Genomic DNA, 12,858 nt, shown 5'->3' on the forward strand with positions numbered 1-12,858 from the left:
AGCCAAGACTGGCATTCAGGTCTCTTGAGTGCAGCCAAGTACCGGATGGACTGGACTTTATTGCCTCATATCTTAGTAATACCAGTGCAGTTTAGTTTCCCTGCTAACTCTACGTACGTGTGTGTGTGCTTGCTCTCTCCCCTGCCCTCCCCCAGGGGAAAAGAGTGAGGGTGATTTTATTTTTTCTTCTTTCTTTGTGATACAGACAACTCTTCAAATAGGTCTGGACTGAGATAATTTCCTCTAGGACAGGGATTCTCAGCCTTTTTGTTTCTGAGCCCTCCCTCCCCCACAACATGCTGTAAAAACTCCTCAGCCCACCAGTGCCACAATAACTGTTTTTCTGCATATAAAAGCCACTGCCAAAATTAGGGGGTAGCAAGCAGGGCCACAAGTGCCCCATGCCACAGGGGCCCCTCAAAGCTAAATTGCCCAGGCTTTGGATAGAGCACAGGGTAGTGGGATTCAGGACCCTAGGCTTCAGGTCCACACAGGGGGGCTTCAACTTTCTGCCCTGGGCCCCAGAGAGTCTAACACTGACCCTGCTTGGCAGATCCCCTGAAACCTGCTCACGGCCCCAGACCTCTGGCTGAGAACTGCTGGTCTAGGACAGCAGGAGGATAACAACTAGAACCAACCCCCGCTCTCTCTTTTTAAAAAAAATAATAATCTGTGGACGTTTTTGACTTTTGTCAACACACACATGAAGTTGGGGATTTTTTTGTTGTTGACAAAGTCAAAAACGTCCACAGATTTTTTTTTTTTGAAGTGACTGGTTCTAGTTATCTTCCTTCTGTCCCAGAGGAAATTCTCTTTCCTGGTCCCAGTGAAGAGTTCTCTGCCCAAGTAACAACTTTTGGTCACTGTTAGTTTGAATCCAGCCCAAATGGTAATCTAGAGATGGAAGCCTCTACATTCTTATTTTACACACTCGAGCACAGACTATAAATTAATCAAGCTATTTCTTTTACATTGAAGGAAGGAAGAGGAGAAAAAGAGATTGTTTAAATGTTTAAATATTTGGGAGAAATTCCAATTAACATGTGCGCATCTATGTCTATATAAAGCTTTATTCTGTTAACAGTACCCTCCTATCTTTTATTTGGGATCTTGCCCATTCTTTCTCATTCCTGTTTCATACATGTCTATAATATATAGCAGAGCTGCATTTGGGTGTGTATGGGGCTAACTATCAAACAAATTAATTGCACAGTTACACATGCAAAGTGCAAATGCTGGGCAATGTCTAATTTGCTCACAAATCAGATAATTGCACATGCAAGAAATAGTTATTTGCAGGCATAATTACTCCATTTGCACACACAGTTGCTATGATCATGCATACAAGTTAGGTATGCAGTTGTGTAGGCCTTGGAGTGTACAATTATGACTAAATTGTTTCAAGATCAGGCCCTGTATGTATAGCATCTACTGACAACAATACTTGGCAATAGAGCTTAGCAAACATATGACAAACACATGGCACACATATTGGTTTTCTTTGTACAGTGAGAAGTGGGTGTCACTTCCAGAACTAGTGCCGCTGAGGATTCAGCACTAAAATGCTGGGTAGGTTAAATGACATTTGGATGAGAATGCTGGTAGCATTCAGCATGTAACCCTAATATCAGAAACGACTTTCTCTTTGAGCGTTAATAGCAAAAAGAAATGGAGTGTATTTTTTTCTTTAAAAATAGGAGCACAAAGAGTTATAAGTTGTTTTCCTGTATGTGGCAACCTGTCACCTGAGCAATGAAGAAAATGTGGTAGTCGGGGTGGGGATTTCCAAAGCACCCAAAGATATGTCCACACCACTCTCTAAGCCTGGGTAGCATAGAGCTTCCATAATGGCTCCACCCCCACCACCATCCCCCCCCGACTTTTTTTTTTTTGCAGCATCCCCTCCTCCCCATGTATGTGATGTGACCAGGCAGGGCCATGGCCGGAGTGCACTGCTCTCTGGATATTCTCATCTGTGTAATGGATTCATTTCAGTGCAGCATGCACTTCAGCAGCCCTGGGGCTGCTCTACCTTATGCTGGTGGCTAGGGCCAGAATAGAGGAGATGAAAAAGAAGGCTTAAAACCAGCTTTGCCCTGCCACAGCCCCAGTCTTGCCAAATGGAGAATTTAGCTCAAAGTACTTTTTTCTTGCTCTTTTTCTATTATTATTTTTAACTAGACTGTTTTAGCCTGAATGAGATTTTCCTGTGTGAGTGAACACTGAATTCTCTCCCTGTTTTTCTCTATTTAAGTAACAATAAAAATTCCAAACATCTTCCCCTATATTCTTCTGTTTGCTGTTGTAATGCTTTTCACTGGATAGCAGGAACATCCTCAGCCTTGCTGTTTTGGCAAACTTGTTTTGCAAGGTGCTGGCAGCCTGATCTTGTTGTAAAAGGCTTTGCAAGAGCTGTTGAAACACTCTGTGTTGCACAGGTCAGGATGCAGAAATTTTCCACTCCCACCTCACTCTCCCTGACCCTTTATTAAATCAGCATTTGTGGGTGTTTTTCTTTATAGATGCCTTAAAACACCTCACACTGGTTGGGGAAGGGAAAGAGCCTGAGAGGACAGCAATGCGCAGGGGAGCCCTCTCTCCTTGCAGTATTGCCTGCCCTGGGAATCCAGTAACATATTCTGAGTGAGATTTAGCCCGATCCTGTTTCCTTCCCCCCTGACCCAAACTTTACTAGGAGGGTAAGTGGCCAAGGCACCTATAGCAGTGTTTGTTTCCTGGGTTCCTATTTCCTTAACTGTCCCCACCCTTCCCGCGGATTAACTACAGCAGTTAGTAACTATATATCCAGCTGCCCCTGAGTCTTGAGAAAGTTCAACCATGGAGCCAATCATGACAACTCGCCTCTGTTTCTGTAATACACCAAGCGAAAACCTTGGATCCAAATACTGGATAAGTTCAGAGGCATCTTGGGCCCAACTCTGGCAATAAGCACAGGCTTACATAGTATGTATAGACTCAGTACAGCATAGGGTCTGGACAAAGGGATTCTTGTAGTGCCAATACGGATGATGGCTCAGGGGAGCCATAATGAAATATGGAGATTTCACCTCTATTATAAGTCATTTGCTTAAAATCCAGGTCCAGGTCAGTAGTTGCCACTATCTAAGGGTTGTGGAATCGCCTGATAATCTAGTCTCATTATCCTAACCAGTTATTAATGGGAAGTGAGCTCAATTGTCTTTCCCACCTCTCAATCTTCTGCAATGTTCTTCTGCCCTGTTGCTTTGACTCACCCACTTGAAGCACAATGGATTATGGAGGGGTGAGAGAAAACCAGAAGTGTGGGAGTTGTTACATTTGTCAGCAGCTAGGGTGGTGGGGAGCTGGTGGGGAAAGAGAGGAATTTTGAGGGCTTAATCCATGACCAGAATTCCCATCTCGTGGCTAGCTTTGAAATCAGCACACTGCAGCTCCCCTCCTTACACGCAGCAATCCATAGCTCCTATGCCAGGTGAACCAGAGGGAAGCCTCTTATGGGCAGAGTATGGAAGAACTGAGCTATGCTTTTATTCCCCTCCCTCTCCTGGAAATGGCTCTTGTGATTTGTATTTTAGAGGGGGGGGAAGGGGGTTGTTGTTGAACCACCTCTGTGAGAGTGAATGAGAAGAACGGAAAAGCCTCCATCACAGAACTGAATCACAAAGTTTAGTGAGGAGAAAAGGAAAGTGGCTCTCCTCTTTCTCCCTTACTGTTGCTCCACAAAAGAAAAATCCACCACACCAGAGACATCACTGATTCACTGACTTAGCTGTGGCTGGGAGTTAACTGCTATGGGGCACTTTCCTCAAAGTCTTAACTTTCCCTCCTGAAAGACAACGCTATCATCCTCTGGCCTGTGGCTGAGATTCTCAAGTTCAGCCCCGAATTCCATAAGTATTAAACCTCATTAAGCTCCTTTTGAATCCCAATTTACACTTTACAGCAGCATTACATGGGCCTGAGGGGATCCAGCTGTAGGGCATGCTCCCAGAGGAGATAAGGCAAGCCCCTACAAAATCTGCCCCTTCAAAAAGCCTTTCCACTATGAGAATGACCCAACCCTGCTACCCTTTCTACCCAACCAGCCAACAAGTCCTGAAACAAATCAACCTAAACAAAAAACAGCAAATGTAAATTAATGAAACTTAAACTCAAACCCTACCCCAAGGAGAGTTTTTACCCCAAAAAGGGAGAGGTGTCAGACTTTATGAAGTCCATTAGGGTCTTGCTGTGGATTTTAAGAGGACAGTGCTTGCATTCTACAGAGATGAGTGGCAGTATAAAATCCTGAGGTACATAGAAAGGTAGCCAAGGATTTTTATTACTGTAAAATTGTCACATTCTTTAATAAGGGTTGTTTCCCATTCTGTTATAAGTCAGCGCTTTCAGTGTTGATCCGCTGTTCTCATGAAGCTGTCCAGTGTAGTCATCCATTTCTATTAAATAACAGTGTCGGACATACTTGGTGCTGAAATGGGTCAGGAAGGAGAAGCACCTTTCTGAACCTTGCTGGGGGGAAAAAATCCAAGGACAGGCTGGCTTAGCTCCCAGTGAGCACTGCCCTCTGGGAGCACAGTCCCCTTTGCACCATTTTCACAAGCTGACAAAAGACTGCATCTTCTGAAGCTGCCAGTCTCTTAACCTTGACAAGTACAAGCCTCCAAACATTAAAAAAATTACATGAAAATAAAAATTGCCCTTTAGCCACTGAACCTGGCCCTCCATTTTTTTCATCAGTGTTTAGCCAAATACTAGAGTGATATTACTGTAAATGAAATTCCAGCTCTGCGTCAGAGGCTGTGTTGTATTTGCAGTTCAAAAAACCCCACTACCCTATGTTGTACAAGTATAACTCTAAACAAAGCCTGGTTCTATAGAATGGAGACAGTCAACTGACAGAGGTATCCTAGCCAGATAATCTCAGTGGGTTTTAGGCTAGCATATGAACTGAATGTTTGTCATTTTTCTTGCTTTGTAAACTGAATTTTTCTCTGTCTTACAAAAACTATAATCAATTTTCATCTGAAATCAATTTTCACAGAGGTCTTTCTCTCTTTCTGAGCCCACTGTTGGGCTTTTTATCCACGGATGTGGACATCCTAAGCACAAAAGCCACAGGACACATCTCTATGTTAATTTTCTTTTAATGTAGCTAAGATTTGGAAGCATCTAATTCGCAACAAAAGATAGGGTTCAAACTCCTCCAGGGTGGTCAGGAGTTCAAGGTCAGGACATATGCCACTGGAGAGGGAAATGTATCTCTTGATCTGCAGTGCAGTCAGGGTTTTTACCTTCTGTGTGACCTTAGTGTCACAAGTTATTAATGATCTCCATAATATCAAGGGAAATAAACTTTTGAGATCTGATTCGGCAGTGCATAACTAATTTTATTCTAGTCTGCCACCATTGCTTTCAATGAGTTGAAATTAACTGAACTAATTCAATGGTGAAACAGGCCTATAATTTTTTTTGTATATTTGCTAAATTTGTATTAATTTTTATATTAGTATAAAGCTATTTCTGGAGTAGAACTTCACTTCTAAAATTATATCCTATTTGCACTAAATATACCCAGTTCTTAGCTGGGTAGCTCTACTGACTTCCAAATATTTGTGCCTCTTACATCATTACAATCCCAGACTCTCAGTCCCAGTTCTGCCCCCTTGGCACGTAATCTGGTTCCAGATGAGAATACTCATGATAGAGATGAATTCTTAATGGGCTTAAAGCAAGCAAAGCTGTACCTAATGCCAAATGCCCCCTTCTCTCCCAGGATAAGGGTTATGTCTGGGGTGGACTAGGGGCAGTCTTAGAAACAGAAATCTGTAGCTAGTTTCCCCAGTGCCCGCCATCCACATCCTGCACTCACCTTATCCTGGAATAGGGAAGAGTCTTGCCTCTAGGGTTGTTTTTTTCATCTCTTCCCCCCATCGGTGTTTAAATGGAGTTGCATTCAAAGATCTCTTAATGCCATATTCTGATACCCTTACTGGTGCTGAGTACCTGAAACCAATGGAACTACTTAAGGCATGAGGTTGCATAGAGGAGCAACTTGGGTGAGGTTTTTTGAAACATTGTATTTTAAGTGAATATTAGAATATGTTTGTGGGAAGCATATTTTTAACTTGTAAATATTGGAAGCCTGATTGGATGGGCAGAGCCCTTAGTATCAGCTAAGTGTAAACCACACTTACCCAGCATAACTTTGTCCTCTGTCTTGTGGCTGGACATCATACAGGTTTATGAGTCAGTACAGCCCTAGAGTTAATAGAGGAGTGACAGAGGGTGCATGCTTTTAGATCTGGGGGTCACAGGTTTGATCTCCACTGCCAGTGACCTCTGGCGCCTTGCAAACGTTATGCCCCTGAGTGAGTTGGCATCAGCACTAGGAATCAAACGCTAATGTTACACAGCCAGAAGACGTACTGAACAGCAGTAGCACTGCAGGGTATGATGTCTGCACAATTAACATCATTATTGAGGTGTAATTTACCTAATTAGTTTATTTCATCAAGCAGATTTGATTGACTTTTTCTCCTGCCACTTTTCAGCTTGTTTGTACTTTGAACTAATGAGAGATGTATTGTTTGGCCTGACAGTTTCATTGCTGTCTTAAAGGGACCAATACATAAATAAGACATCTGTCACTTTCTTTGTATATAGTTGCTGCTTTATTTCAGTCCCATGATTGATAAAAGACAGGAGTGGGCTTTTTTTTTAAGGCAGTGTAAGGAATTATTTTCTGATTAGACAGCCTAAATTGTTTGGGATGCACTAATAAATTAGGGAATTTACTTCCTGTGTAGCTCAGAAGGCAAGGAAATAAGCATCAATGCAATACAACAGCAAGACATGAAAGGGCATAAAGAATGAACTTGTGATGAAGCAAAGAAGGAAAGCTTTAACCACACATTTCTGCATGGGGCTCATCACACTTGGGTGGTAAGAGCTGTCTTTCTCTCCTCTGAAGTGGCTTCCAAACCAAAAGTAGGAAGATAAAAAAGCAGAGGGGTAGACTGGAGCTTATTAAATATAAAGCAGCATGTTAGAAATGGGAGTCATGGATTTAAGGAAGATGCTGGTTTTAAGCAAGTTTGGAATGGAGCCAGTAAGCATGTTTCATAAAAAAATTGAAATTTTCTATTTTTCAACAACTTCCCCCCATAACAATTTTTCAATGTGGGTTTTACTTCTCCCTTTTAGTGGCAGAATGGAAAAAAAGAAAGAAAGAAAGAAATGGACTAAAGGGGAGAAATGACAATAGGAAATGGAACAAAGGAGGGTGTAGGAAGGCAGGTTTTTGAATGAAAGATTTCAACCAGCTCCACTTTGAGGAACGATCTCTTAGCCTCCGCCATTGTTTTTCAGATTCCTCCAAAGTCAGGCTCAATCTTCAAAGTGTATTGAATCCCAAAGGACAAGACCACCTTATAGAATAACACTAGTGTAGAACTAGGGATTCAAAATATGGAGGCAGAGCTGGCAGGAACCCACACACTTGCATGGGTTTTTTTGGTAACTTTTTATTTAATTTGTAGGAGCAGATTAACTTCCTTCATTCAATATTTATTGTTTCGTCTGCTATAAAAATGGGAACTGCATAAATTGATTAAGAGATTGTCTAGTTCTATTGTTGCTTTTGTAAATGCTTCTGTATCCCCTTATCCTCTGCCAAAAATATGACTTGGTAACTTCTTAGAGCAATTCTCCTCAGTGAATCTATGTAAATAACCTTACTGCTCACAAAGCAAATAATGCATTAAGCGGGCTCCCTTCAGCAGATATTTGCAGGCACAGAATTTTTGCTCACTGCTACTTGCCTGGACAATTGAGATCCACAAAACTCATTTGCACTCCACTTGTAGGGGTAAAATATATTATTTATGTACTTGAGCGAGAGTGTGGAAAAGTGAGCACATGAATAACTACATGCACAAAGTTGTTTGAGCACAAGTAGTAGCATAGCTTGATACTGAGGGCAGACCAATGTAAATCTTCACTGTAGCGGTAGAGTTGCACCTATGTCTAACTGGTATACTAGACTCAGCTGCAGAATCAGGGCTCTTGTTCTGAGAAGGTCTCTCTCAGGGTTTACTTGTTCTTCAATTTTAAAGGCATAAGCGTAGCAAATGGTGTGTGACATCAGGATGCTGCCCATCTATCCTGAGATCAATAATAACTACACTTGATTTTCCAGCACTTTGCATCCTGGTCTTTTACAGCCCTGAAAAGTAGGCATAAAATCAGAATGATCACACTTTACGTTTGTTTTGCACAGTGAGTTGGAAAGTACAGTAGAAAGAGCTAATCAAAAAGAGGAGGTGGAGTTCAGTGCACCCTCCTAAGGCTTCCAAAATGACCAAACTTCTTTGCAGAGCTCCCACCCTGGGAAGGTATGGGTCTGCTTTACCTGTAAAGTGGCACAATGTCTGTGAGGGATACTTATTGTGGGATAGGACAGGTGCACCTACATTGGGATTTTCCCACCAGTTAAGCTCTGTTAGTGGTAGTGACATTGGATGCACTAGGGGAGATTGGATGCAAGCATGTTACCAGGGTGTCATCTAACCCTGAATGGTGCAGCAGGAGTGTGCTGTCCTCATATCCCAGGGACTGATGGATTGGAGCCATCCTCTCGAATTGCTTTGCTTGGGCCTCAATTCGGAAAGATTTCAGAGTGGTAGCTGTGTTAGTCTGTATCAGCAAAAACAACGAGGAGTCCTCATGGCACCTTAGAGACTAGCAAATTTATTTGGGCATAAGCTTTTGTGGACTAAAATCCACTTCATCAGATACATGGAGTGAAAAATACAGTAAGCACCATATATTTCACAACACATGAAAAGATGGTAGTTGCCTTACCAAGTGTGTGTGGGGGTCAGTGCTAATGAGGCTGTAAACATGTGGACTCACCTCTGCAGCACCTCCTGCTGGTTGCTTTGGGGAATTAGCTTGATTCCAGCTACGGAGCACCCTCTGCAGGCCAGTGATCCACCTGTCCTCTGCTGGCCCCAGGCCCCTCCCTGGACCTCGGTGCCCCTTTAACTGGGTCTCCTCCCTCCCAGGGGAACCTCACCTCACTATCCCCACTTTGCCTCAGTATTGGCTACTGCCCAGTCATTGTCTAGCCCCCACACCCTGGGGCAGACTGCAGTATCAGCCACTCATCATAGGCAAAGGGGGTTTGGCCTGGCTGCCTTTACCCACCCTCCGGCTGCCCCTCTGCAAGTCCACTACCTTGGAGGCCTAGAATTAGGTCCTGCAGCCTGGGGAGTTGCTGGCCTAGGGCTTCCCTGCTCCTAAGGCTTTTCCCCCAGCCCTGCCTTCCTCTAGGTCCCCTGGGTGAGTTCCTAAGCAGCCAGGCCTGTCTCTCTCTCAAAAGAGAGAGACTCCTTTTGCTTCTGGCTTCCCTGGCCGCCTTATTAGGCCTTGTGGCTCAGTTTGGGGTGTGGCCCCCAGCTGCAGCCACTCCTGCCATCAGCCCAGGCTTCCGGCTCCGGTCCCTTGCCAAGGCTGTTTTAACCCCTTCTCTCCCAGAGCAGGAGTCCACCCTGCTACAGAGGCCAATTCAATTAAGGTGGAAGTGGCCTGTTCTCAACTGTTGATAAGAAGGGGTGAATATCGAGAGGGGGAAAATTACTTTTGTAGTGCTAACGAGGCCAATGCAATCAAGGTTGATGTCACCCATTTCCAACAGTTGATCCCATTGGGATTATTGGGACAGTTCATGTGCTTCCAGTTTGGCACATGTGGTCTCTACACAAAAGAATAAATGGACACAAATCAGACATCAAGAATTGTAACATCCACAAACCAGTAGGAGAGCACTTTGGTCTCCCTGGACACTCAATAACAGACTTAAAAGTGGCAATTCTTCAACAAAAAATTTTCAAAAACAGACTTCAATGAGAAACTGCAGAACTGGAATTAATTTGCAAACTGGACACCATCAAATTAGGCCTGAATAAAGACTGGGAGTGGATGGGTCACTATGAAAACTAATTTTCCCTCTGCTGATACTCACTCCTTCTTGTACGAATTGTGCTTAAAGTTAGGCATGTGTCTCAGTCCCTTGCAGAACTGGGAATGTAAGATGTTTGGATCAGGGACAGACTTTTTGGTGTGTGTGTGTGTGTGGGTGGGTGTGGTGCTTAGCACAATTCAACCCTCAGTCCCTTACAGGGGTCTCTAGGTGCTTCTGCAATGCATAGAACTATAATAATGAGTGCTAGTGCAGACAAGGCCCAGATAGGAAGAAAATATGTTAAGTAAGACACAGCACAATGATCTTTTTAAAGATTTGAACAAAAGAAGCTAACTGCTTACTTCAAGAGAACGGCCTTGTGTGGAAAGGTGTCTGATATTTTATCACACTTCTCTGTTTCAGGAAAAATACAATGATGATGATGAGTTTTTAAAACATGAAAACTTTCTTTAGTTATCTCATTGAGATAATACCCTGATGTTTTAGTGCTTCCTTGTTTTTGTTAGTATAAATTTGGTGAGTGAGGAATTGCAAGGCTGTTTCAGCTCCCCCACGCAGTCTCTGAGTAGCACTATATCATCTCAACCACATTTCAAAACATACTGTCAAGTTTTTTGTTTTTTAATCTAGCTTTTATGGTTTTGCTGGGGTGTTTTTAAGCTTTTGTTTTTAATTCTCAGCCAAAAGCCTGAAAATAGCATTTCTTACTGTAATCCTTCTCTAGCTGAAAATTCAATAGATCTTGACCCTCTGTTGTTCACAGAACATGACATGAGACAATGTGGCTTGTCTTTGTTTCCTCATGTCTGAAGCACTACTACTGATGGAACAGTTCTGATCCTCCGCTGCTGAGCCCCTTGGGTACTTAGTTACCACTGTGCAATGTGGGAGTAAGTGGATGGAGAGTTCGGATCTCATAGCACATTTGCCTCACCTCGCTTGGGTGCAGATCGCTACCCAAGGTGCAAGGTTGTAGACAATCTGGTCCAGGGTAGGCAGATTCTCTGGTGCTGTCTTTGTTGGAAACCTGTGCAGATCAGCAACGACAATCATTAATACATCATTTTTATTTATTAATAACAGCTGGTTTTTGGAGTTAGATGGGTTTTTTCATCAGAAGATCCTGAAGCCCTTTACCAAGGTTCAGAATTGTTATCTTTAATCTACAAGTGAGAAAAACTGAAACGGAAGCACAGAGAGGTTAAATATTCCCAGGGTCTCAATCTGTGCCAGTTCAAGAGCCAGGAGTTTAAACTAGTTCACCTGATGCCTAGCCTAGTGTTCTTACAATATAGCTCTTTGAGTGATATTATACAAATCTTTATGATCATGCATGGGCAATGTTGTTGTCGTCTTTTTTTTAAACTTGGCAACATCACAATAGATTTTTTAAAAAAAAATCTGTAGGACTGTGTTTCAAAAGCAAGCTTTACATTTGTGCCTGCAATTTCACATGGAAAATCCCTGTGTTTAGTCCCAGAAACAGAATTTATACGTGCGTCAATGGTAGGCAGATGCCTAATACAATTTGATGTGCATGTGTATTACATGGGCAAAATGAGTGCCATGCCTCATTAGTGACTGGACCACTAGGGGTTAATAGCCTACTACTGCTGCCAGCTGACGAAGTTACTCTTTCAGCTCAGTGAGAGGTTCATGATGTAATGCTGAATTTTCCTGGGTTGAAATCTGGCTGATGACTCTTGCTGAGGGATGACACGTATACAGAAGTAAAAATTGCTCATTCACAATTGAGGATGCATATTGAAGCAGGGTTGAAGCCCCAGTAGACAGATGGTTCTTAGAATCCAGCAGACATCTCTTAACCAAATTATAATGATACAAGGTGGTCCAATTTGGGGCCTAAATTACTTGATGGGGTCTCATTAAAACAAGACTGCAAAAAGCAATTTTTGCAGCTGTAGGTTCAAATGAGTTTAAAGTGTAACAGGGGCGAACAAGTGGGAGGAAGGAACCTAATGGGAATGCTGACATATAATCAGAGCTGTCTTCTCAGGCTACAGAAAGACACTATGGGGTTAATCCTCCCCCACTGCATATGAAATGACAACAAGCCCTTGGCAACTTTCCTCATTCTTTATATAACGCTTCCAAGCACTGAGGCTTGTATCCTCCTAGTAATGCTTTTAATTTGTGTTCTGCTGGGGAGAGGCCAAGATTTAATCGAAATCATTAGAATGTCTTTGCTTGAAGTAGCTGAGGGCTTGTCTTGGGTCTGGAGGAGGTTACTTTAGAATAATTAAAAGAAATACATAAGGTCGTCATTGGTGCCTGAGCTCTTCTGAAATCAGGCGGTGGGGGTGGGGAAAGGTTGAGTTTAATGACAACTCTTCTTAATTTAAGTAGAAGTTTTGCACAGCTACATAGTTTCAATTATTAAATGTTGTCTGTTCCCCTTCCCACACATCCAATAAACTGGACTTTGCTTCTAGTTCTATCTCGGTATGGTAGAGATGGGCTTGAATCAAAGTTTGGGACCCAGACATCTCTGAGCCTCAGGGCTTTTGGAATCCAACCAGGTCCAGTTCTAAATATTATGGCTCGTCCTTCATCTCTGTGATGGGCCCAATGCAAATATCCCTGAGCATTGGAGGGTTCAGAATCTTAATCTGGCTGTGGATCTGTATTTTGCATCTGCCCCTTTGTCCATTTAAATGGACTAAATTAAAACCTGGGTGCTGGTAAGTTCCCCATTTGAAATTCAGATCCATACCTGAATTTGCAGCTTGGTTCCATCTCTAGTTAAAAGGGAAGAGTGTATGTGTACAGGAAAGGCTAAATCTTACTGTGATAGTGCTGCATGGCAGAGGTTTTAATTGTCATGGGCAAGTATCTCTTTCCTTTCCCCTACT

At 42.8% G+C, this 12,858-nt stretch overlaps 1 protein-coding gene across 1 annotated transcript in view; it reads left to right on the top strand.

Moving 5' to 3' along the window:
- The window catches only part of LOC127030734 (uncharacterized), a 790,790-nt gene that overhangs the window by 516,091 nt on the left and 261,841 nt on the right, over nt 1–12,858 (top strand). The window lies entirely within an intron of this gene.

Source organism: Gopherus flavomarginatus, chromosome 11 (genome assembly GCF_025201925.1).
Source record: "Gopherus flavomarginatus isolate rGopFla2 chromosome 11, rGopFla2.mat.asm, whole genome shotgun sequence".
In the NCBI taxonomy this organism is placed as follows: domain Eukaryota; kingdom Metazoa; phylum Chordata; order Testudines; family Testudinidae; genus Gopherus; species Gopherus flavomarginatus.